The sequence below is a fragment of the Peromyscus leucopus genome, chromosome 20, assembly GCF_004664715.2.
Source record: "Peromyscus leucopus breed LL Stock chromosome 20, UCI_PerLeu_2.1, whole genome shotgun sequence".
Classification (NCBI taxonomy): domain Eukaryota; kingdom Metazoa; phylum Chordata; class Mammalia; order Rodentia; family Cricetidae; genus Peromyscus; species Peromyscus leucopus.
The window spans coordinates 18117146-18143484 of NC_051080.1; the positions used below are offsets into that span (position 1 = coordinate 18117146).

The 26339-nt window shown below is 47.5% G+C and overlaps 1 protein-coding gene across 1 annotated transcript in view; it reads right to left on the reverse strand.

Moving 5' to 3' along the window:
* The window catches only part of Tbc1d22a (TBC1 domain family member 22A), a 304315-nt gene that overhangs the window by 218930 nt on the left and 59046 nt on the right, over positions 1-26339 (reverse strand). The gene's annotated exons all lie outside the window — the stretch shown is intronic.

The window sequence follows — 26339 nt, forward strand, 5'->3', positions numbered from 1 at the left end:
AAATGCAAAGTCCTGACATCTAATCTTTTTCCAATTACTAAAGTCTAAGTAAAATAAGTAGAGAGTAATTGGGCGACAGCACCAGCAATAACCTGCATTCACAGAGACCTCAGAAAACATCAAATCTCCCCCAGCTCCCCGTGGATGCCATGGAGAATAGGGGCCTAATATCCGAATACTGATAACAGTGTTTGCTAACCAGGCTCACAGCACCTCTCCCTCCTTGCAGCACTGGTTTCTGGCTGTGGTGTATGAAGACAGCACTGAGAAAACACACTGGTTAACGTCCTCTGACCCCATCTCCACGTTAAAAAAAAAAAAAAAAAAAAAAAGTTCAAAGTCAAGAATCGTGAATATACAGCAAGAGATAAAGTTCTCGTTTTGTCAAAGCTCGTGTTTAAAAAGAGCTTTGCATACATTGTCTCACTGGCTCCTCAAAGCAGCTTGGATTAATCAGGGCTGTGAGCCCTGTCCACGGATGAGAACTGGTTTCAGAGAGGTTAAGTAACTTGGCCTTTAATACCAGGCTCTTTTCACTGTATTAACTCCTATTCTTAAAGACTTTGTAACACAGTCCAATACCACTTATAAATACAGACAGAGATCTCAAAGAAAGTCTTAATAGGTCCAAACACAGTAGTATATCTAAGAATAGCACATATTACAAGAATCACTCCAAGGGTGCAGGGATGGGTGTGAAGAATCTACTGATGGTAAAAACCACACTCGGCAATGACAGACACCCCAAACATACTTTCCCTCTCTAGCAGAATGTCACCTGCTCAGAGTACCCACAAATTCCCTGAGAGCAACACTGAAATGCTGAAGTGTGACGAGCAGCCAGTCAAATAGACCCCATTCAGCTCCAGAGGGGTCTGTGAAGTGCTGATGGAGAGCTAAGGCCCTCCCTCCCCATGGTCAATGTGCAATGGCGCTGGGCTTCCATCTTAGATGCTGGGAGAATGGCACAATTGCTCAGGACTCCAAGAAAGTCCTCGCTCTTGTGGAATCAATAACAGGAACATCTGTGATGTGCACAAGATTCCACAAGAATGGCACAATTGCTCAGGACTCCAAGAAAGTCCTCACGCTTGTGGAATCTTGTGGGCAGGAGTAGTAGCCAGGAGGATCCCCTGAGCTACTACTCCTATAGGAAACTCAGCCTATAGGGCAGCAAGAACAAAAGCACCCCTCCTTCTCCCTCTGACAGTGTCCTGGTTAGACATATGACTAAGGATGGTTACAGCCATCAACCTGAGCAGCCTGCAGCCAACCAGAGAAGAATAAGCAAGAACAAGGCAGGGGATGCAGCTCCACACCAAGCAGGATGGGCAGCGCACAAACTTGCCAGAACCAACAGCTTTTCCCTGTAGAATAGGGAGGTAAAAACTGTGAAGGGTGTGAACCTAAAAACTGTGCAGGCCATGTGAGGAAACTAACTGGCAGGCTTCCCTTAAAGATGAACACAGAGAGAGGCAGGCGCCAGGCTCAACAAGGTTTAAGGTATAGTTCCTTTGGGCTAGGCAGGCAGCCAGAGGGAAAGAGATCACAGCCAAGAGCAACAGCAAATATGGCCTCCATGCCTAGCCCTGGGAAGGGCACAACCTTCCAGCAAAAGCAAACATCGACCCATAACTAAACCCACCACTCAACAGAAAGAGCCAGAAGAGTTAGGAAACCAAGCAGGAAATGCTACATCCGAGGTCAGGCTGGTTCCTTAGAGAACATGACAGCAGACAAAAGCTGAGTCGGGAAGAGTAGTGTTCTAAGTCTACAAACAACTCATGCAAGCCTGGCCCTCTGTGGACAACAGACTGGAGGGCTAAGAGTGGACATAAGCAGACTGAGGAAATTCAGCCTATAGGGCAGCAAGAACAAAAAAGCAAGGACCAGAGACGGATGCTAAATAAGAACAGGACAAGTCAAGCCAGGCTGGATAGGTAAGTGGGTTTCAGACTGAAAAACTGTGTCAATTGTCACCAAAAAAAAAAAAAAAAAAAAAAAAAAAAAAAAAAAAAAAAGTAATCTTAATACAAAGAAAATTAAAATTGCAATGGGTTCTGTCAGATGTATCCTCAAATTCTGCAAGCTCATCTAGAAGACAGATTATCATCTAAGAGAGCCAATAAAATTCTCAAAAAAAAAAAATAATGTGGGGCTGAGGAGACGGCTGTCTATACAATGATTGCCACACAAGCCTCAGGGCCTGAATTCCAGTCCAAGCACCCATGTACCTATACAACAGGGCATGTTCAATCCCAACATGCTGGGCAGGAGTAGTAGCCAGGAGGATCCCCTGAGCCTGAGCCTTGCTGACCAGCTAGTATAAACAAATCTATGAACTCCGGATTCAGTGAGGGATCCTGTCTCAAAAAGTAAGTGGAGAAAATTTGAGGAAGAAACACAGTATTGACCTCTGGACTCTATGCACATGTGCACAGACATGCATACCACACACCACACAATAAATAAAATAAAGAATGTGTGGCTTGGGTGTAGTGGTATTTGCTCCGCCCATGACCTTGGGCTATATGGCCCAAAGGAGGTGGTGCTTCTTGTGTTGTAAGTTGCACGTGACCTCTTAAAAGGAAAGGAAGAAGGGTCACCAGGCCCCTTCTCCCTGCTTCCTGGTGTGATCAAACTCCAAGGTGGATTTGCTCCAGGTCAGAACAGAGGACAACTTCAGCTGTCTACTTGGTTCTGTATTCGTGAGTGTATTTCCTCAATTTATATCCTAATAAATTCCCTAATATGCCTTAAGCAGATTCCCATGGATTTCTGCTTTACTGGAGAGATGACTCAGAGGTTAATGTTGCTCTTCCAGAGAACTAGAGTTCAATTCCTAGCACTCATTATCAAGTGGCTCAGGACCATCTGGAACTCCAGCTCCAGAGAATCTGGTGCCTCTGGTCCCTGTGGACATCAGCACTCACATGCACATACCCACATGGAGACAGATGCCTACACACAATTGAAAATAATAAGTCTTTAAAAATATCTTTTTAAAAAGTAAAAACGGTGAAGAGGTTTGCAATAACAGGAACATCTGTGACAGAGCTACAGACATGAAAATAGGAGCCTTCTATGAGAGACAACGGGAAAGAGACCCCTGAGGCAGGAATAATGGTTCAGCATCAAACTTGTGAGCACATAAACACTGAGATGTGCTAAAAGGACATTCACACAACACCGCGCCTAGTTCTAGAAGAGCTTCTGTGTCTTAACACAAAACTAAGGTCTGACTGACACCAATTCTAAATGAGGGTAGCCTGGCTCTTTCTGCATGGAAAGGAAAGACTAAGGCATGAGAGAAAAGCAGGGTCTTCTGCTGTATTTTACAGGGAAAGCCTTCCAAAACAAAATATGAGTCTCAGAAACTACAAATAAAAGGAGTAATAAATTAAGTACACAAGTTGGGATGCTGGGAGGGCTGGGACCAGTCAGCCCAGAGGAGGACTCCCTGTATCGGGAGGCCTACTGCTCTCTGCAGGGCTGCAAACTTCTGCAGCTCAGGCGCCTTCATCCCCAGCTTTTCAAATTAACACACACGCACCACACAAAGCCGTGTGTTTTGTTATGGTCTCATGTAAGTACTTCAAGGTCTTTGACCATATTACTACCCCCACACTGCCCTCTTCTGATCTCTCCCCCTCCCTGCTAGTCTCCCTCCTCTTCCCCAAAACGGCCCTTTCTACATTCATGCTGAACAAACTCTACTGTGGGTCCATCCTAAGTTTTCTCCATCGTTTATCTGTCAATGGGCATCAAGGCAACTATAAACAGGGCTGCAACAGAGAGGGACTTGCAGGTACCTGGGATAAGCAGACTTAGATGCCTTCAGGTTCACAGCCAGGTATGGCTGGGCAACATGCCAGTTCTACTTTTAATTTTTAGAGGAGCTTCCACTGATCCACAGGGGCTGCATTAATTTACACTCGTACCAACAGTGTGTGAGGCGAACTGCAGCTATCCAGGCCCAGTCAAGTCCTGTCAGATCTACAACACCTGACAGTGTCCATCACCACGTACTTCCCTCCTCTGTGGAGACAACCTGGCCAACTGCCTGCAGGGCAGTGTCCTGAGCACCTGCCACCTCTCCAGGAAGCAGTTTTGCCTAAGAAGGTCTCCAAGGTGCTGTACTATACTGCACATCCCTCAACAACAGACCAAAGTTCCGGTGTCTGCATCTCCAGGTCAGGATTCGGCATGGATGGTCTTTTGCATTTCAGCCATTACGGGAGTGTTAAATGGCATCTACTGTGACTTAATCAGTTCTGTGATGACTGATCACCCTGAGTGCTGTGCAGACTCTCCTGCTAGGGCCACTTCTGAACCTTTTGTGAAGTGCTGACATCTACCCATCTCTTACTGGGTGCTTTAATGTTTTATTGTTGACTTGGGAGTCTGTTTCTTCTAATCCCTGGCTTTTCATCTGCCTGTGAGTCACATGTCCCTGTCTCATTGCATGCTGGTTACCTTGTTGAATGCTTAATGTGCTGTATCAATCAATGCCTCTGTAATAATAGCACCAGGTCTGTTTCCGTCAACATGATCTCACCTTCCAGAGAGCTAGAGGCACATGCTCCTGTAGCAGACTCTGTGTTCGCTCTCTCCAGCACTCAGTTACTGTGGCTCTGGACTCTGCTTAGGCAAGTGGTGACTTTCCCAAGCTCAGGGGATCTCACCCCACTCCTAAAATGAGCCATTCTGGACCAGGGACTTTGGGGTGTCCTCTCCAGGTATCTGGGCTCTTTTCCTCACACTGCCTTCCTCCTCTCCAGCACTGGACTCCTGCAGTCTGCCTCAGCCTCCCAAACTCCCATTCCCAGTTTCTCAGTACAACAAGATGCCAGCAGATTAAGTTTCTCTACCTACATGGTAGCCTGAAAACTGTTTGAACTGCACCCAGAGCAGCTGGAGTCACCTGTTCACTGCCCTTGTCTTGGGCCACAGCTCAGCACAACCTGATGCCCATCCAAGCATGGCTGCCCACATACTGGCCTAGTGTTCTGTCTGCAACACAGAAGCCGGTTCTTCAGCACCTACTCCCCTAGGGTTAAACAAAAGCCAGTTTGCTAAGATTTTCAGATGAGATCAGCATGTTCAGGGTGTTATGGCCACAGACTGCTAAATTCTCAAAGAATTTTTGTCATTGAGGTTAGTGGCACCCCAGAATGAACTGGTAGCTGGTTTCTGGGCAGCCCCTCTGGCAGATGTCCCTCAGGCAAGCTCAGGTAGAACTGGGACCTGGTGGAGAGAAGTGGACACAGAGAGCATCTAGGGCAAGGCAGCTATGGCCTGGGAAAGGCTTGGCCCGGAAGAGTGATGCAAAGATACGGAGGAGTAGGGACAAGAGACAAGCCTGGAAATCCACAAGCCGGTCTACTACAGTACTGAAACGTCCCACATAATGGAAAATTGCATGGCATGGCTCCTTTGGCTCCTGGAATAGTTTTAAAACTCTACTATGAGGACTCAGATTAATCACAATTACAATAAACACAATGACAAAAGTACTAGAATCTAGCTGCCCAGAAACCTGGGTGTTCATCCTGGGGTACCACTAGCCTCAATGCTTGGGTGGCTGTGTACCTAACAAGGTCACCCACAGAAACAAGCACGAAGAAAGACATCTACCACTACCACACTTAGTAACTGTCTTAGGGTTATTATTCCCACAATGAAACACCATGGTCAAAAGCAACTTGGCGAGGCAAGGGTTTATTTGACTCATGCTTCCACATCACTGTTCATCACTGAAGGAAATCAGGACAGGAACTCAAGCAGGGCAGGAACCTGGAGGCAGGAGCTGATGCAGAGGCCATGGAAGGGTACTGCTTCCTGGCTTGCTCAGCCTGCTTTCTTATAGAACCAAGGACCAGCAGCCCAGGAGTGATGCCATCTACAATGGACTGGCCCCTCCCATATCAATCACTAAGAAAATGCCGTACAGGGTTACCTGCAGCCAGATCTTACGGAGGCATTTTCTCAACTGAGGTTCCTCCCCAATTGCTCTAGCCTGCGTCAAGCTGACACAGAACTAGCCAGCACAATGACGCACCGTATAGCTGGCAGAATAGTGGAAGGAAGGAAGATTTTATTCTGGCTCACGGTCTGAGGGCACAGTCCATCACGACAGGGAACTCATGACGGCAGGAGAGTGCCATGGTTGGTTGCATTGATTCAGTAAACAGAAAGAGATGAATGCTGGGGCTCAACTCACTTTCTCCTTTTTATTCAGTCTGGGACCCCAGCCCACAGACTGATGCCACCCATTTGGGGTTGGTCTTCCCACCTCAATTAACTGTCTAGACACACCTTCAAGAGCACACCCACAGGTGTGTTCCCTAGGTGATTCTAGATCCTGTCAAACTGACAGTATTAACCATCAAATATACTATTTTGACTGTTGTATCTCTCTGCTCTTCTTGGAAAAGCCTGGTTCATCTCTGAACTGCCACCTTCAGCCAAGTCACCCAAGCCCTTCCCTGTCTCTTTGGGCATCAGCCCAGCCTGGGGTGTTAGCTCTGTAGCACTTCGACTCTGGGCCCCTGGATGGCAAAGCTCCTATAACACTGGGTACATGAATGTGGGAGACACCTAACCCTTGCCCGGTGCCAGCTGCCCACAAAGAGGTTCCTCTTCTGCAGGAGGGCAGACACCAGCAGGGACTGTACTTTCTGCCACAAACCATGGTGACTCAAGTGTAAATCTCTAGAAGCATGCCAGCCTGTTCTGCTTACTGGCACCCAGGAAGTTTTTTCTGTCCTATGCTATTGTTCTAATTGATGTTTTTCTGCTTTGAACAGTTCCACGAAGTTTGCTTTTAATGTACAAAGAGAGAGAACACACCTTAACAGTAGGGAACAATCCTACTGAAACAAAGTGCTTTGGGGCCACATGGGCAAAGAGTTCCTGTGTCACCTCTGCTGTTTGCCCTGCCTCTCCTCAGCCTGCCATCAAGGATGCTAAGGCCACCTCTTCCAAGCCCTAGAAACATGTCCCTCTGCTGTCATTGTTCAGCGTCTCCTCTCTGTCCACTCTTCTTCCATATCAGCGGAGGAGGCACCTAGAGGAGTCCAGGCGAGAACTTCACAGGAGTGCCTGCTCTGACTGCTGAACAACAACCTGTGATGCTGGACCCAGCTTGGAGCTGCTACCCAAGCAACACACTGTGGTGGTATTGTGTTCCCCAAAATATTGTGTACTCTAATAAATTTATCTGGGGTCAGAGAACAGACAGCCACTAGATACAAAGGCTAGAAAATGGTGGCACTCACACCTTTAATCCTAGCATTCCAGAGATAGAAATCCCTCTGGATCTCTGTGAGTTCAAGGCCACATTGGAAATAGCCAAGCATGGTGACACACACCTTTAATCCCAGAAAGCCAGCCTTTAATCCCAGGGAGTGGTGGTAGAAAGCAGAAAGATATATAAGGCGTGAGGACCAGAAACTAGAAGCATTTGGCTGGTTAAGCATTTGGCTGGTTAAGCATGTGGCTGGTTAAACATTCAGGCTTCTAGCAGCAGTTCAGCTGAGAGCCATTGGGATGAGGACACAGAAGCTTCCAGTTTGAGGAGACAAGACCAGCTGAGGATCCGGCGAGGTGAGATAGCTGTGGCTTGTTCTGTCTCTCTGATCTACCAGCATGGACCCCAATAACTCGCCTTGGGTTTGATTTTATTAATAAGAACTTTTGAAGATTCCTGCTACAACACACAGGTCACAGCTGTTGGGCCAGGAAGCAGGTGTCACATGACCTGCAATCTGCTGCCCCAACCTGTAGGACCTGTAGTCCCATCCTCACAGCAGCCAACCTGAACACATAGTGCAACTAAATGTCAGGGGGCTTGGATAAGAGCTGGCCAGGAGCTCTGAGATGGAGTGTGTGCCCAGTATGCATAAAGCCTGAGATGTGACCCCCAGTACTGAAAAGAAAAAAATAAAGCAAACAGCACGGGTGTCAATAATGGGCAGACATACAGCCCAATCGAAAATGAAAAGAATATGAAGAGGCATTTATCCATGGAAATACACAGACAGCCAAAAAAGCACATAAAGAGACCCTCAAAATCACACTGACAGGAAGAGCCACTTCACATGAAATAGCTAAAATTTCAAAATTCAGGGAATTCAGAACCCTCACACACTGTTGGTGAGTGTGAAAAATGGCACAATAGGAAACAGTCTGCCAGTCCTCAACACATTAGAAACCCCTCAATAGCTATCCAAGAGCACTGAAAACAAGTCTTACAGAAACGTGCATCTGTACGCTCTCAGCAGCGCTGTTCACTGGACACAAAGCAGAAACACCAAATGTCCATCAGAGGATGAATGGACACACAGACTGCAGCCTGTATACCACCCAGGGCAGCCTTCCACTGTGGCGACCACTAAGACAACCAGCTCCTAAGAAAAAAGGGTCACATGGCTCACAGCTAATGATTTCAGGCCATGGTTTGTTGGCCCTGATGCTTTGGACCCTGTGACAAGGCAGCAGGTCGTGGCAGAACTGTCCACCTCACCACCAGGGCTGAGAGAGGGGAAAAGGAAAGGGCTGGAATTCTCACATTCTCCTGGAGGGCATAACCTCCACTGACCATGAGATCCAGTAGGCACCATCTCTTAAAGGTTCAGTACCACAGGCTGAGAGATCCAAACATTTAACACAGGGACCTTTGGAAGACACATCGTACAATGGAATATTATTCAACCAAAATAAATAATTTAACAAAGGTTGCATGTTGCAACGTGGATAAACCTTGGAAACACTGTGCTAGGTAAAAAAAAAAAAAAAAAAAAAAAAAAAAAAAAAAGCCAGGCTGCAAAGGCCATCTACTTATGATTCCATTCATAAAAAATGCTCACAATAGGCAAATTAAACCAGAGGTAGAGCAGTGGCTGCCTAGCTGAGGGAAGAAGAGGTAGGACAATGGGGAATGACACTCAAGAGCACACAGTCCCTTGGAGAAGTGGAAAATGTTCCAGGATTGACTCCAGTGACTGCACAGCTCTGCACACACACTAAAGACCACTGAACTGCACCCTTTCTATTGAAGGTTCTCTGGTATGTGATCTACCCCTTGAATCACACCACCTTCTCAGGAAGACGGAGCTGGGAGATGGAAGCTTTGCAATAGAGGGTACAAGGTCAGGCTTTGGCAAGCAGTTTTTGTTCCAGACAGAGAAGGGCTGTCCTTGCACAGGGGATGGAACCATCTGGATCTGGCTGGGGCCAGCCACAAGATGAACAAACAATACAGAGTACCAAGCGGAGCTCAGGGACCACTCCACCCTTCACCAAGTGAAAGGCAGGTGGAAGCGACGCTGAGTAAATCGCTTTGGAGGAGTTCCTCCAGCCCACATGCCAGTTCATGTAAAATGTTCCCACTCCTGGACAAGTAGCTTTGTTCCTGGGACTCTGGAATCACCCACAGTTCAAACAAGCATTTAACGCCCATCACAGCACTGCTTACACACTTAGAAAAGAGATGTTTCTTTCTTAGTTCTTCTCCTCCCTCTCTCCTCCCCCGCGTCCCTCCCCTCCCTCTGTCCTCTACATACATGCAAATATTATAATGTAGAATCAGACCTCTTTCTATTTGATACTATGGCTTCCAGGCCTCCCATTTGGCCTGACCTAGAGACCTATATAGGTGAAACTTCTATTTTGAAGGGGTGTTATCTTAAAGGTCCTAAATGAAAGCTGCTCCTCAAGGGATATCTGAAAACACACCCAAGATGGTTAAGGAGAAACTCTGAGAGCCTTCCAAAGACCACAGCAGGGAAAAAGCAAAGTGCAACTAATGGGTGTCTTGTGAACCAGCTTCCTCTTCCCAGCCTGCAAGAGCCCTAATCACCTGTTAGTCACTTCACAAGGTCTAATTACACTGGCTTTCCCTTCGATACATTGATCTCACAGCCAATGCTGCATGGCATTTAATTAAAGGAAAGGCTACTGCTATTCCATGCTAAAAACCTAAATCCTTACAAACAAATCAGAAGCTTTGACTCCCATTTGTGCTTTCCAGTAAGAGCCATTGAAGACAGAGCCTTCGCCTCCTAGAATTTCAGCATACAATATCCTGTATTTATATTTGTGTGTGTGTGTGTGTGTGTGTGTGTGTGTGTGTGTGTGTGTGTGTGTGTGTAGGGGAGACAGGGAGGGGAGAGGAGGGTAGGAACTGAGAGCACTACACTTAGCCTCGCCCCACTGAGGTGACGACCTGCTGACAGCAGCACCTGGTGGCTGGTCACTCCCTGTACTGCTGCCACCACACACAGGGCAGGCTGCAGGCTCCTAAACACTGCTTACGTCCCGTCGATGCAGAGGGTCAGGACCCCAGCCCACTCTCACCTCTTCACTCTAACTCCCATGCATTTGTGCACCCGAACACCACCGTCTGCAGACGCCCCTCAGACCAAAGCCCTCGACAACTGTGGGAGGACAGAGGTGTGCCCAAGCACTCTAGAGGGGCTCCCTCCGACTCCTTTCCTTCTGTAGCCCAGGAAGCACATCCCTGGATGTCACATGTGACTGAAGGGTCCACCAGCAGGAAGCTGGATTCACTTGAAGGCCAGAGACAACCTTGTCTGTGATAAGCCCAATTAACTTCAGATAAGTACTCAATATCATTACAAAGGCAGAGCAACATATTCCTCCGGTCTCTACAGTCATCATCGGCACCTGTGATGCTCTGAGAAATCGCTCAGGTGGCAAGGAAACAGCTGGGGCAGCCAGGAACTGGCCAGAGCCCCCATCCACCAGCCCACAAATCACTGGACAGACTCGGGCTCGGGGCAGCACCAGCATACTTTTATCTAGAACACTCTCTGTCCCAGGTTCCCACCCAGAAATACACTGCTGAGCCCTGAAAGTGACTCTGTGGGCCCCACAAAGTTCCTAGTGGAAGCAGTGCTGAAGTGAGTACCCCTCCTCTGGGAAACCCGGGCCTCCAGCTCCTGAAGTGAGTACCCCTCCTCTGGGAAACCTGGGCCTCCTGCTCCTGAAGTAAGCACCCCTCCTCTGGGAAACCTGGGCCTCCCTCTCCTGAAGTGACTACCCCTCCTCTCAGGGGCCATAAACCTCCTGTGCCCCCATGCTGAAGTGAACATTCCTCTCTCTCTGAGCCCTGGGCCTTCTGCTTACTTTCATTTGTACAAATATTGGGTGACCTGCTTCCAATCCTGTGTACCCTGGTCACAAGTTCCATGAGGATGTGGGCTGATGAGACAGGTAAGAAATGGGGGCTTGTCTTAGGGTTTCTATTGCTGTAGAGACACCATAACCACAGCAACTCTTATAAAGGAAAACATTTGATTGGAGCTGGCTTTCAGTTCAGAGGTTTAGTCCATTACAGTCATGGCAGGAAGCATGGAGGCATGCAAGTAGACATGGTGCTGGAGAAGGAGTCTACATCCAGATCAGCAGGCAGCAGGAAAACAGAAGGTGACATTGGGCTGGCTCAAGCATCTGACACCTCAAAGTCCAGTGACACGCTTCCTCCTACAAGGGCACATCTCCTAGTAATGCCATTCCCTCTGACCCTAGGGGAGCAACTTTCATTCAAACTACCAGGGGCTCCAGGTATGCCAAGGAGCCCCTGCTCCAGGAAGGCTACCATTCACACCTGTAGGCAGGTAACCATATGACACACTATTCAATGCCAAAAAGGTGAGGCATGGTGAGTAATCGTGTCAGGACAAGAGGTAAGTAGAACCCGAAGCGCCTGGGCCTGTGCTCAGTCTGTGTGCAGGCATCGGGGTTACTCCAGATGGTACAATGATAAGAAGGCTTCCTGGTGACACTGGGACCACAGACAACAGGACAGAAGGAAACAAATGCTAACTCCTGCTCTTATGTCCCTCTTGTCACTGTGTCCTCAGAGCCTTCTATTATCTAAACCCAACTTTAATGGCTAATATTCACAAGTGTCTGCAGAGAAAAAGGACAGTCCGGACCAGCAGGCTCCTGCCACACAGAACAAAAGGATGAACAGGACTCCAGTTCCGAAGGGCTCGGCAGGAAGCGGAGCTCTCTTCTGGAAGCCAAAGGTGACTGGAAGTTGCAGAGGAAGGTCGGTGTGATCCCCCTCCTTCGAGGACAGGGAATGAATCAACAGGGGAAAAGAACTGAGGAGACTGCCTGGAAGCCACTCCAGGTTGACACAGAGATGAACTCTGAACAAAGGCAGGCCCGTGGAGAGCAGAAAAGAACACTGGCCAACACAGGCACTGTAAGAGAGCGGGGTCGGGTTGGCCATCACAATAGTAAGCATGGGGAGAGTTGACAAAGGCCATCAGGCTTTTCCTAAAGACTAGTGATGCCTACAATTTAAACAGCAGATCAAGAAGGCTGCTAGCGCTAGGTGTGGTAGCTCGTGCCTTTAATCCCAGCATCTGGGAGGCTGAGACGGGAGGATTTTTAACCTAGGCTACTACATAGCAAGCATCTATCTCAGAAAGAAAAAAAAAAGAAAAGGAAAGGAAACCAAGGCAGCTAGCCTAAATAAAAGGAGAAATGGGGGAGGATGGGGAGAAGGAAGGCCTGCAGCCTCGATTAACACAATTGATATGTAGCGTCCCCATAGGCTCACATACTGGTATTGTGGTAGCCAGCTGGTGGGTTTTGGGAAGTGAATGGATGTGGCCCTAATCAGTGGCTCACTCTAGTGAAGGGGTCATCACAGGTGTCACTGCTGAGTGGAAGAAGTGGGTCACTAGGGGTGCAGGCTGGAGAACGAAGACACATGCCTTGCTCTGGCTGCCTGTCCACTCTGTTCCCAGCAGCCGTAAGTTCAGCACCTTTGCCACAGACTTCACCACCCATGTTGTTCCCAGACTCAAGGCAAGAGCCTGCCAACCATGAACACAAATAAATATCTCCCTGAAGTTGTTCTCCAGAGTACCTGTCCCTGTGGTGGGAAGTCTAACACGCCGACCACTGCCGTGGCATGGTGCCAACGGCAGGCATCAATTCCCAGTGACGACACGGCACCCTGCAGGACAGCTCCCATCCCTGCTTTACAGACGAGGAAAGGACTCTAAGCAGACTCTCCACCCAAGTCCACGACCTCTACGGTGTGCTGGACTTGTTTCTGATAGAGCGAGTCAGAGAGAGACACTGGTCCTCTCCAGAAGAGGGGTACTGAGGGGCAAAGCTCAAGAGTGGGAAATTGCTGACTCAAAATCAAGAGAGGTTTTTAAAGAAAAGTCAAGAAACTCACTTTAGTAAATGTGGTGTGAGGGTAGAAGAGAATGGAACTATCACAGGGATATTCTGAGGGTGGGGGACACCCAGGTGACATGCCACAGATATCTAGCGGAAAGCTTTTCAAGAGTGCTGAGTAGGAGGAAAGGACCTCAGAGGGCAAAGAGACCAAGCAACACTACCCAAAAGCAGACAATGAGCTGAGTGTCCAGTTCTGGCTGCGAGGCCTATCTCCAGTGAGAACTCATCGGTGTCTACTGGAACCCAGGGCCCTGTTGAGGGGCAGTTTCTTTATCTCCGAATCAGGAGACTTGAGTTAACTGACTCCTTGGCTCTCACTTAGCTCTCAAGCACATCTAGGCAAATGCAAGGTCTTTGGTAACCTTCAAAAAAAACCTGCTAAGCCTCAAGAAAATGAGTAGTGAGAGCTCAGCATCACCTCAAAAGGACCAAGGCAAAGACATGCAGAAGCAGCTGCCCTGGGCCCTGGGCCCTGGGAAGCAATGCTGCCTTTCCTAGAGGGCCTTGCAAGGAAATGGAGCCTCCCAGGAGCCTCAGCACCCTTGACTCTCTACCTCCCTCCTCTCCTTGGGCAGGACAAGCCAGCAAGAAATGCCAACCTATACAGCACCCACAGCATCTCTGCAAACAGCAAAGCACACAGTGTACAGGAAGCACATCTGACCCCTGACTGTGTCCCTGGCTTATGGACAGGGTGGTGCAGCATCCCTGAAGCCCTACACTATGAGACAAGGCCAGCCCAACAGAGCAAGGCTCTCCTGTACTTCCAACACTGACTGTGCAAAATGAGGGACTCTGGAAGTCCCTGTCAGCTTGCTAGCACCATCTCGTTCGAGTACCCATTTCTATAACTTGACATCCAGGCAGGAAAAGCTTGCACACAGGAAGGGCCTGAAACCAGTAGCTGCTCTGTGCTGAGCAGTGGCCTCCTCCTGCCTGGCTCCCCTCTCTCCCCCGCCAATAGCAACAAACCCAGAGGCATCTGAACCTACATTTCTGTCTCCTCCCCAGCAGGAATCATGTCCTCTCTGAGCTGAGCTGTGGACTTCTGATCACTATTCTAATCCACCCACATCCAGGGCCATGGAGGAAAGCTCATCAGACTCACTTTGCCTGATGGGGAACACAGCCAGGTTAGGACGGTCCTCCAAACAGAACTGCCTGTGCTGGCTCTACATTCAGCCTAAGCTACACAGCCTTCACACTGGATGGAGTCTCTACAAACAGCTGGAGCAACAGAAGGGACTCTGGGACCAGCATGGGGACACGGGAGAAGCCCATAAGAGATACCCACCCCAGGTCTGAACAATGAGGTAACATCAGATGGCAACACACTGCCACTATCACCAGCCTTCCTACCCAGGGCTTACCATCTAATACCATCCCTCCCATGCGACAGACAGAAACCACAGCCCATGTCAAGTGCCAACAGGCACACGCTTTAAACTCTTTTATTGCTACCTAACTTGCACAACACCAAACTTTAAAGTGTACAGTTCAGCCACCGCGTGTGTACAGGTCTGAAGCAGATAACCACAGTTGTTATGAGTCCAAGAGTACGGAGAAGTAATCTGGGTCTCGTGACCAACGCTTTTGCATTTTCCCCTGCGACTGCCCACTGCCCGGCATCACTTGACCACCCTTCCAGGCTGGGAAAAAGGCAAGGTGGACAAGCGACCTGGCTTAGCTGTTCTCTAATAAAGATGTCAACACCAGGCCGGTGAAGGCCACGAGTGTATGGGGGGTGTCCCAGAAGGTAATGAGATCTGAGGCCACAGACCCTGACATGAAAGAGGCAGGCCCATTCTCTCTACTGCTCCGTCTAGAATTTCAGAGAAATGCTGACCCGCAGAAACATGCCCAGAGAAGCCTGTTGGCAGACGTCAGGGGCAGGTTACCACCAACACCGGGGGGTACAGTAACTGATAGCACCATCTGCCATCTGGAGGCCTGCCCCACCACCCCATGGAAACAGGCATGGGCATAAGCAGTCAGGCCATAGGGCAGAGTCCATAATGGAAGAGAGAGTTTCCCACTTCATATCCACCCCAGCACACCCGAGAGGTTAAGATACGAAGTGTGAACGGCTGCTGAGAGGGCAACTCTGAGACCTGCTGATAGCACCCTAAAAAGACTCAAACAGAATGAGGTGCAAGGGGGGTCCACACAAGGTCCCTTTCGACAACTTGGCATTATAGGAATTAGAAAGCCACATGGGGAAAGCCCAAGGGTTCAGAAAATAAGGGGCCAGACACTGTTACCAGGGACTAACACACACCAGAAAAAAATGCCATAAGAATACGGATTGCTCAGCCTTGTAACCCAAAGTGTACGTGAGACTCCTTACAGCAACATGTCATAATGCAGTCAAAACCGAAAGCATATTTATGACTATTTGCAACAGAAATAGTACATAATAAAAAAGTAATATAGAGAAACAGCATAAACATCATCTTACAGCTCTAGCTATAGTCACCAAAAGCCCTTGTCATGGAGAAAGAAGTGATAAATACCTAGCAAAGAGCTCAACTTGGCCTGCTGTCTGCAGTGCTAGCAGGGAGCCTGCAAATCAGTGGTTAGCTACTCTGACCCCAGGTCACCCTCAGCTCCAAGAAGCCCAGGCCTGCTCTGAAGTAACTGTCTCAGTGAGGCATCACTTCAAGTTCACATGCAGCCTGCTTTACAAACCACGCAGTTAGTCACGGGCCAATTATGGGTCCTGGAGTCCACTGCAGCTAGCTACACAAGCACCCCTGTCCACAACAGCATCCCTCACTGTTGGTTCCCAGGGTCCCTGATGGAAAGCTGCCAGCCTGAGATCTACACCTGCAGGGGTGAGGCAGACCCTAATCTCCATGAGGACACGTCAAGAGCTCCTGTGGAGTCCCTCCTCCACACTTCTGGGGAGTGAAAATACCAGAGGCCCTGAAAACAGGAAATGTATCAAGCCACTCCTAATGAGCAAAGCCCTCAATGACAAAGTCATCCTTCAAATAACAAATGAGCTCTCACCCTACTCTAGGACAAGCCTGCCACCCAGAAAGAAGGCCTGCCACTGACGAGGTACCTGGGGAGGCTCCCATTTGGTGTTTTCTGTACAGACACCCACACATGTGAGCAAACACACATGCACACACACATGAACATGTATTCTCCACCCTACTCACCCCCCAGCAGTATTTAAACTCTTTCCCAAGGTACCTCAGAACTGACCCTTAACATGCTTTTTAGATGTTTTGTTTACAAATGTCAACTTGGAATTAAAACTTTTTTACTTCAAATGCTATTTTCTCTCCCAGGAATGAAGGAGGCACTTGTCTCCAGTGAACCACAGTGCCTGGTAGGTCTCAATACAATATGAAAAAAAAACCCAAAGCCTTAACTCAGGAAACCCTAGACCACAAACTCTACCAGCAAACCTAGCAAGGATAGCCTGAGAACGAGAAGAGTGTGCACATGGTAGTGAGGACTGAGATCAAGAGGAGTGTGCACATGGTAGTGAGGACTGAGATCAAGAGGAGTGTGCACATGGTAGTGAGGACTGAGATCAAGAGGAGTGTGCACATGGTAGTGAGTGAGAGATAGAGGCATGAAGAAAATTAAAACAGCCACAGCAGGGAAACAAGACACAAGACACACCCAGTCAGTCCCACACCCAGAACCCAGGAGAGTCATGTGCATAGGTACCTGGGGCAGGAAGACTTCAGGATTGAGGACACCCCAGAACAAGTCACCCTGCCTGCTGAGCTCCCAAGCAACAACATCTCTTCTTTTTTTTTTTTTTTTGAGACAGGGTTTCTCTGTGTAGCTTTGTGCCTTTCCTGGGTCTTGCTCTGTAGACCAGGCTGGCCTCGAACTCACAGAGATCTGCCTGTCTCTGCCTCCCAAGTGCTGGGATTAAAGGCATGCGCCAAACGAACACCTCAGGACACACCAGATGTCCCTAGGTCGTCAGGCTGCTTATGGAGGGCCTCAAAAACTGAGCGAGAGTCCTTCTCAAATTTTTTTTCAGCCTTACTCCTCAGCCCCAGTCCCAGCCAGCCAAAGATCACATGAGTTCCTGACTGTGAGGAAGGCAGGTAGCCTTGAAGGTCCAGGCCTGGCATGCTGTGTCCACACAGGCCTCCCCTGAAGGAGGCCTGTCTGAGGGGCTCCTGTCAGCACCGTGTTCTGAAAATAGCAGGAGGCATAGAGGTTTTTTTAATGCATACTGAAGAACAGGAAGTGAAATGACATGATGTCTGGGATTTGCTTTGAAATACTCCAGCAAAGGAAAAGGAAAAGAAAAAAAGGGACAGATGAGTCGACCGTGGCGGCAACCTGACATCGCTGGATGTCGGGGACAGGCGTCCCGGCTTCATTGCATGTTCTCCTGACCTTTGTGTGTGTTGGAAATGTTTCATAACGCTGATTTTTTTTAAGGCATGAGGGAAGGTAAAGGAGGCACAGACCTTCTGACAATGACTGATGACACTCTGGAAAACCATGCTTCCTGAGAAGCAGAGCCTCCCCCTTCTGGTGAGGAGCTGCCTCCCTTCTCACAGCAGGGCACCCCAGGGCCCAAGGAACTATATCATCCACATTTCTTAGTGTGGCCATTCAAAGATCTAGTGCTCTGGCAGGGGAGCTGTCACCAGCCCAGTGATAAGCACACCTGCCAACGGACGGTCACTGCTAACAAGGAGCCGCATTCAATGCATCCTCCCACCGACCATCACCATCACAGCAGTGAGGGCCGTTCACCTCAACACCTAACAGCAATGGTCACGTGTGGCACACGTATGTGTGCTGCAAGGAAACACCAAACAGGAAAGGCAGAGCAAGGCGCCCAGCAGCAGACCCAGTGGCCAACTCCTCAGATTTTGCCTGGCAACAGCACCAGTGGCAACAGACTTGCTTCTTGTCCCAGACAGATGGATGTCTAAGAAGCCTCCCATCCTTTAAACACTGAATTCTTCCCCTGAGCCAACACCCGAGTCTTCCCACAGGCCCTGCGGTATTGCCAGCTCCTGCATTGGCTGCTGCATGCAGGAACTGCGGCAAGACACCAGGTCATCCTGGAGATGCCCTGCACCACTTCCTTCCTGAGAGCTGAAGCCCACCGTGACGATGACGACGACCCACTCTCAAGTCCCCAGCCTGCAACGTCTACATGATCATCATTCTATCACTTTCAAATAAGAGCCTAATATTTTGAGCATAATGATTTTAAGGAGCTCAACAATTTCTTTGCATGCATTATTCATTTGTGACACAAAACTGTTATTTCACTGAGATTACTGTAAATCGCTACATGAAGAGCTGGCTTGCATGAACAATTAAATGATAGATATGATAAACTAGATTTATAAGCTTTATGTTCCTATAACATAAATTCCCTGAATGATTTAACTCAGCAGAGCCAGAAAATGCCTTCCAGATGTCAAGTCCGTGGATCTGCAGCTCCCCCACCAGCATTTCCCAAAAACTTACTCAAGGCTGAAAGGAAAACATTTAATAAAAGGTTTAATGTCTCTATGGTAACCAGAGCAACTTGTTTCAAAAATGAATAATAGCCCTGTTAGGTGCTTCATTAAAATTTTCCCAACCAAATACTGCCCTTAATCTTCTCAATGGAACAAAAGGCTTATTCAGAATACATGTACACGACGGAGACTCAGTCAGACACAAGCCTGCGTGCGCCTGAGCGCAGACATCCGTCAGTCGGCAACACAAAGATGGGATCTAATCAGCTGAGATGAGAGAAAGTTGGGTATTTATCCGGAAACAATTGATTAAAAACCTCCATATCCCACTCTTTGGGTCTTTTCTTCACTAATCAGCAAATTAAAGCCAGCCCTCCTCTCGGCACAGTAACCCTCCTGACAACTGCCTGCAGACAGTGCCCCTGGGCTGCTGCTAGACAGAGCCGGCTTCTCTAGAGTTCTAGAGCAGATGCAGCAGGAACGGAAGCCCACAAGAAGGGCCCCTGGCTAGCACCAGGGCAAGGCTTGCTGCGACCATGTCTGACCCAACATGCCCCTGTCATTTTCCATTCAAGAGTCAGGTTAGGGCCACAAGTTCACAATACTTTCCAGCCCACAGTTCAGCACGCAGTTCTGCCCATCAACTACCATAGTGTCCATAGGGAGCAGAGACTGTCATACGCGTGCATAGGTCCAGCTACAGACCCTATAGGGGCCCACATGGAAGATCCAACTCAAGCCAACCCTGTCTAGGAACTATCTGGCCAGTTTTAGCCTATGTATCCCAGCTGAGCTGTATTCCTAGACTATCTACCCCCACCCAACCATCAGCTTTCCCAATCCTCATACCCAACCACCTCTGAAATTTGCCCATCCTACCTCCATCTCAAGCCTTAGTCACAAGGCTGCATTACCTGGTACATAGGAGGTGGTTATGAAGCCCTGCAGGTATATACACATGTGAAAGAGTCCATGCAGACTCTCAGCAGTTACCTCACTACAGCTGTGCATACAAACCTCTCCAAATCAGAGAGCTAGGGGAAGGCAGCAGCAAGTGGGCGACTACTCATGTTTGCAGTAGTAAAGTGTACCCAGTAAGCACAGCTGTGGGAGGTCCTATGATGCAGTGAGATGCAGAAAGGAGATGATGCTTGGTAGGACCCTTCCGCAGAGGACCCAGAAGAGTCCAGCCCCACACCCACTGCCCCCTGCTCTCAAATCTACACCACAGTAAGGCCAGCCCACCCAGTCCAAGACTATTCTCTTTTGCAAGTGACAGGCCAAAGAGAGATTATGGAATCATGTCTTACTGAATGCCACATGCATCTGGCCTGAGATTTCTTGACACCCTCCCAATGTTCTAGCCCCACCACAATATGGGATTGGCATCTGTTAGGTGACGAATTGAAAGCAGCTGCCCTTGTAGATCACCTGAGAACATAGGATGTTATTCACTGCTGCTTGTCAGTGTCCATTCTCAGGCGAATTAGCTTCATATATGCAGCTCACTTTCATTAACAGGAAAGAAACTTGACCTTTGTCATCCCAGAGAAGCAGAAGGTAACCCAGTCCTGTTTGCCTGATTCCCTCAAAATAGATAATGGATCCTACAGCCCTCCTCCAGGAGCATCCCAAAAGTCCCTAGGAGCTAAGCACAGAACAAGTGATTCCTACAGCAGCTTGTTTCACCTAAGGCATCCTGGGGCCACATTGTACTCCAGTGTGCAGATAACAAAGGCAGCCCTGGGTGGCTTAGAAACAGCAGAGAGTGAGCACATAAAGCAGTTTCACAGTAAAACGGGGGGGGGGGGGGGGGTGCGGCGGCGCAGTCTGGGAGGAGAGGAGGGAGGGGAAACTGTGGTCAGGATATAATATATGAGAGAAGAATAAATAAATATATATATACATACATCATACACACACACATAAAACACAGGGCTGGGGACATAGCTCAGGGGCAGAACATTTGCCTAGTATGTGCAAGGCTAGGCCTTGTAGCCTTTCTTCAGAAAGGGGTGAAGAAAAGCCAACAGTGTCCCCATCACTCAACAACCAGGTTAAGCAGCCCAGGAAGTACCATGGGCAGCCACATTGTGCCTACTCACTCTGTAGACCAGGCTAGCCTCTAACTGACAGAGAGATGTCTCTACCGTCCATGTGTAGTATTAAAATTTCACACAATGACACCCACAACCCAAAAAGAGCTAAGGTACTGTGTATACTGAGTGCAGAACTGTGCAAGTGCTGCCCTGAGGAATTCCTGGAGTCAGAGGCTCCTAGTAATCCAACCAGTAGGGACATCACCAGCATCTCATACCCTGACTGACTGTTCACAGCATGACTAACCAAGGCTATCGCCACTAACACACTACCTACTCATAACTTATCTAACCAGCTATGTCACCATTATTCCCATGTGACAGGAGAGGATGGCGAGGCACAGAGAAATCGGTGTTTTTAACTCATCCTGGTGAGAAGTAACAAAGGGCTGGGCCTCATAGTCACCACACCACAGTACACAACATCTTAAGCAAGGAATCGAAAGCCTAGAGAGCTTAAGAACAGCTCAAAGGTGAAGAATCAAAATGAGAGAAGTATGTGCTGAAACTCTTATTCCCGAGTGCGGGGGACAGAGTGCACCCCAGCCAAGTGCCTTGCTTCCCAGGGTGTACTAAGAACCACGGGCGCAGCAAGCTCCAGTGGAATCAGGAATCCACGTCCCACTGCTCTACCTCTTTCCTCTGCCCTCTTTTTGTGGGTGTTTGGTTTTTAGTATTTTTTTTTTCCAAGACAGGGTTTCTCTGTGTAGCCCTGGCTGATCTGCAGCTCACTCTGTAGACCAGGCAGGCCTCAAACTCACAGAGATTCCCCTGCCTCTGCCTCCAAGTGCTGGAATTAAAGGCGTACACCACCATCACCTGGCCTCCTCTGCCCTCTTGCTAGTATACAGATGTCATCCATGCTGCACAGCCTCTGTCCACTTCTCTACAACCATGCTTGTGAGGACATTCAGCCCTCCTTTCCATGCCCATCTACCAAGGATACTCATGGATTCTGTTTGCACAGTCTGTACACTGCAACAGAGTACTCAAGCACTTCTAAAGGGATGCTGGCCTTCTAGGCTCAGTAAGTTTCTCATGCAAACTCTCCAAGTGAGTACGTGCTAGAGATTTGGGCATTTCGTGTGTAATGTTTACCTCCTCCAGAAAATCCATATCTAGTCACTGGTATGTATATTACATAGTTAGGGATAAGTGAACATATACAATTCACTTTGAAATGCATCCCCAAAATGATGTGGATGAGCCGGGCAGATGTGGACAGACATGCACCATTTGATTTTACTTCTTCCTTTCTGATTAGAGGCCTTGGGTTTAGTTGGGGGTACTGTTTTTTTCCTTTACTCTCTGTCCTGACTAGGATTTCCACTATTGCAATGAGCAGCAGTGGTGAATCTTTATCTTATGCTTGATCTTAGAGCAATGGTTCTCAGTCTTCCTGATACTGCAAACCTTTAACATAGTTCATGTTGTGGTGACCCCCCCAACCATAAAATTATTTCATTGCTACTTCATAACTGTAATTTTGTTGATATGAATCGTAACATAAATATCTGATATTCAGGATATTTGATATGTGACCCTCCCCTGTGAAAGGGCCATTCAGCCTACAAAGGGATCATGACCCACAGGTTGAGAACCACTGTCTTAGAGGTAAGACTTTCAATTTTTCATCATCAAGTATAGGGCTAACAGTGGTCTTGTCCTGTATAGATAGCCCCCTGCTAAATTAATGTACACTTCTATACCTAACTTATTGAGTTATTTATCATGCAAAGACACTGACTTTTGTCAGAGATTTTTCAGCATCTATTGAGACGGTCCTATGCTAATTTTTCCCTCATTCTGCTACTGAAACTTATCACATTTGATGATTTGTGTATGCTGAAGGATCACAGTGTTAGATACTGTTATTGTACTGCTGAATGCAGTTTCTCGGGACTCCGAGAACATGTACATCAGTGTTCATCCGGAATGCTGCCAGTAGTTTTCCTGTCTCGTAGTGTTCTTCTCCGGCACTTTCATCAGGCTGTATTTTCTAATACAAGAATAGAATTGTTCCCTTCACTTCAATTTTTTAGAAGAATTTAGGAAGGACTTAATTCTTCCTTAAAATTGTGGGGGAAATCACTAGTGTAGTTACCTAGCTTTGGGCTCTTTGTTGCGAGTTTGTGACTACTGATTAACTCTCTATCTCATTGCTGGTTTATTTACTTATCCTATTTCCCAGGCTCCATGGAAGTTGTATACTTGAAGAATCAAGCCCTACTTTTATTACCTAATGTCTAATTGTTCACAGTGATCTCACATAATCCCTTGTATGTGTAGTACAAGCTGTAATGATTCCTTTTGATTTACAATTTTTTTTTGCATTCTCCTCCTCAACCTGATTAGTCTAGCCAAAATTTTCTTTTTTTTAAAAAAAAAAGGAAAAAAAATCTTAGTTTGGTTATTGCTTTTCCAGTGTCTATTCTATTTCTTCCTATTCTTAGAACTTAGTTTATTTTCTTTTCTCTTTCCTTAAAATATAAAGCTTATCTGTTTACTTGAGATCATGTTTCTTTTTTTTTGTTTGGTTTTGTTGGTTTTTTGTTTGTTTGTTTTGTTTTTTTCAAGACAGAGTTTCTCTGTGTAACAGTCCTGGCTGTCCTGGAACTCTCTATGTAGCCCAGGATGGCCTCAAACTCAGAGATCTGCCTGCCTCTGCCTCCCAGGTGCTGAGATTAAAGACGTGTGTTACCATGCCAGGCTGAGATGATGTTTCTTCATGTAAGCATTTCTTCCTATGAATTGGCCTCTTCGGACAATTTGGCTGCATTGCCTAAGTATTGGTACATTGTCTTTTCCATTTTGATCTGTTCCAAGATATGTCTAACTTCTATTTTGATTTCTTCCTTAGCTAACTGGTTGTTTGAAAGTATGTTGTTTAATTACCATGTTATTTGTGAATTTTCCTTCTATTATTTACTCCTGGTTTTATAACAGAGTGGCCAGACAAAATGGTTCATTTCATTCCTTTCCAATTGTTGTGGCTGAACATCTGATCTATCTGGCAAATAGCCCCTGGGACACTTACCCACTGTGCCACTTTAGTGGCCTTCTTGTTTTGTTTGGGTTGGTGTTGTGTCAGGTTTTGTTGTTGCTATTGTTTGATAATACTAGTAAGCTTTGATTATTTCTTTTTTTTTATTTTTTTATATGGCAATTAAAGTTTTTTTTTCTTTGTGGCTACATAAAACATCACACAAGAAAAACAGCCTACATGCCTGAAACATTAACTCCAGCACAGGAGTGAATGGAACAGGCCTGTGAGCCCAGCTATTCTGGAGGCAGAGTCAAGAGCATCACACACTCAAGGCCTGCCTGGGCTTCAGAGCAAGTTCACGATCAGCCTGGGCAACTTAGTGAGACCTTGTCTCAAATTTTTTAAAGCAGGGTATGTAGCTCAGTGGCGGAACACTTGCCTAGAATGTAAGGACCTGGGTCAGCCCCAGGAAAGAAAAAGGAACGTATTAGTTCATAGATTTGAAGATTCGATCCACTATCAATAAGTGCCATTTCTTTAGGGCCTGAGACAAATAGCACGTTATGGTGGCAGCACAAAATGGAACTAAACCATTCACCTCATGGCCAGGGAGCCAGTGGTAGAAAGAGGAAGGGGCTGGGTCCCATAATTCCTTTCAGGCCCTCCGATCACTTTGCTTTTTAGTTCCCACTAGGCTTAAAGGTGAACTATCCCATAAGGGAGTTCATCTGAATCTGAACCTTTACCAGTAAGCTAGCCTTCTTCTATGCTCACATTACTGAATGAAGGTAAACTCCCTATAGCATCCCTGTTAAAAGCAGGCCCCGGGGTGAAGACTTCCTCTGCTTTCCTTTGTCTGGGAAAACCTGGTCTTACCTCCATCTCAGAAAGACAGCTTGCCAGAGTGGAGTATCCTGGGCTAGCAGGTTTGTTCTTCATTGGGTATTTTGAATATATAATCCCACTGTCTCAGGTCAGGGTTTCTGTTGAGAACCTTCTGGTAAGTCTTAGAAAACTCTTGTACAAGTCACTTTTTGCTTCTGGATTTTAATGATGTAGTGAAGTCCAATGGGCTTGAGTTTCGGTGTCTCCCCTCAGCTGGGAAGTTTTCAGTGAGCATTTCTTGAAACAAAGTTCTGTCTCTGTGGCTTTTCTCCTTCTGGAACTCCTCTATGTGCATATTGGTTCATTTAGCGGGCCCCCTGAACCCCAGTGCTGGTTTTACTCGTCATTCTTTTTCCTCCTGACTGGATAATTGCAAACAACCTGTCTCAGAGTTCACTGGCTCTTCCTTCTGCCTTCGAGAGTCTATTGCTGAAGCTGCTGATGCACTTTTTAGTTCAGTCATAGTCTTTAGCTACAGAACTTCAGTTTGGTTGTTACTTCTGTCTTTCTGGTAAATGGCTCACTTTGTTCATGCCTTGTTTTCTTAGGTCTACTGTCTGTGAATTCTTGTTCACTGTTCACTCAACTTCCACAAAACAACTACTTTGAATCCTTCGTGTAGGCCTCTGTTTCTCTGGTATATGTAACTGGAACATGCACGTGCTCCTTTCTTTGGCCATATCATGTTTCCTTCACATTTTCTCGTTTTCCTTGCAGTCTTATATTGCTGTTTTACATAGCTTTGCTGACTAGCTTCAGGAGAAAGGTCTGGGTTTCCTAATTGACCTTCTGTCACTGTGACTAAACACTGTAACCAAAAACAACTTGGGGAGGAAAGGAGTTCCTTTCTTTGCCTTGCATGTCCCAACCACAGTCTACTATTGAGGAAGTCCAGGCAGGAACTCAAGCAGAAGCAGAAGCAGGAATCCCAGAACACTGCTTGCTCCTCATGGCTTGCTCAGCCTCCTTTCTTCCATAACCCAGGACCTGGGCCCTCCTACGTCAATCATTAATCAAGAAAATGTCCTATAGACTTGCCATAGGACAATCTGATGGAGGCATTTCCTAAATTGAGGGTTTCTCTCACCAGGTGACTGTAGTGGGTGTCAAGATGACAAAGAGTCTGCAGCCCAAGGGGACATCTGACTTGGAACAGAAAACACATTCTGCTTGTAGCCCCTTCTGCCAGTCAATCTGAGAGAAGTGTCTCTCTGATGCCTGCACAGCACAGGTGCTAAGAGGCTCCTGTTTATTTCCCCTAAGGCAGTGCTTCTGAGTGTTCAAAGTCAAGTCTGTCTCCCAAGCCAATGAAGTCGGAGCTAGTTGTCTGTGTGCTCATACACAATCTGCAAGGTCTATGTGCTGTATACAGAAAATGGAAAGGTGACTCCACAGGGCCCTTGCTTGTGGGGGCTGCTGGAAGAACACATGGGCTAGATGGGGGTGTCTCCAAGTGATACACCCTATAAGACTCAAAGGCAGGTCTCTTGGTGAAGTCCACTAGGAATTACTACAAAGACAGTCCTTTGCTGACTTCCAGCTCCTGGGAGCCCTGCTCTTTTTCCCTATGCTATGCATTTGATTGTTTTAACAGTGTCTTCCTTAAAATCTCTTTTCCCGGCCCCCAGATCAGCCATATGATTCCTTCAGTGCTCTCTCTAGGTTAGCGAG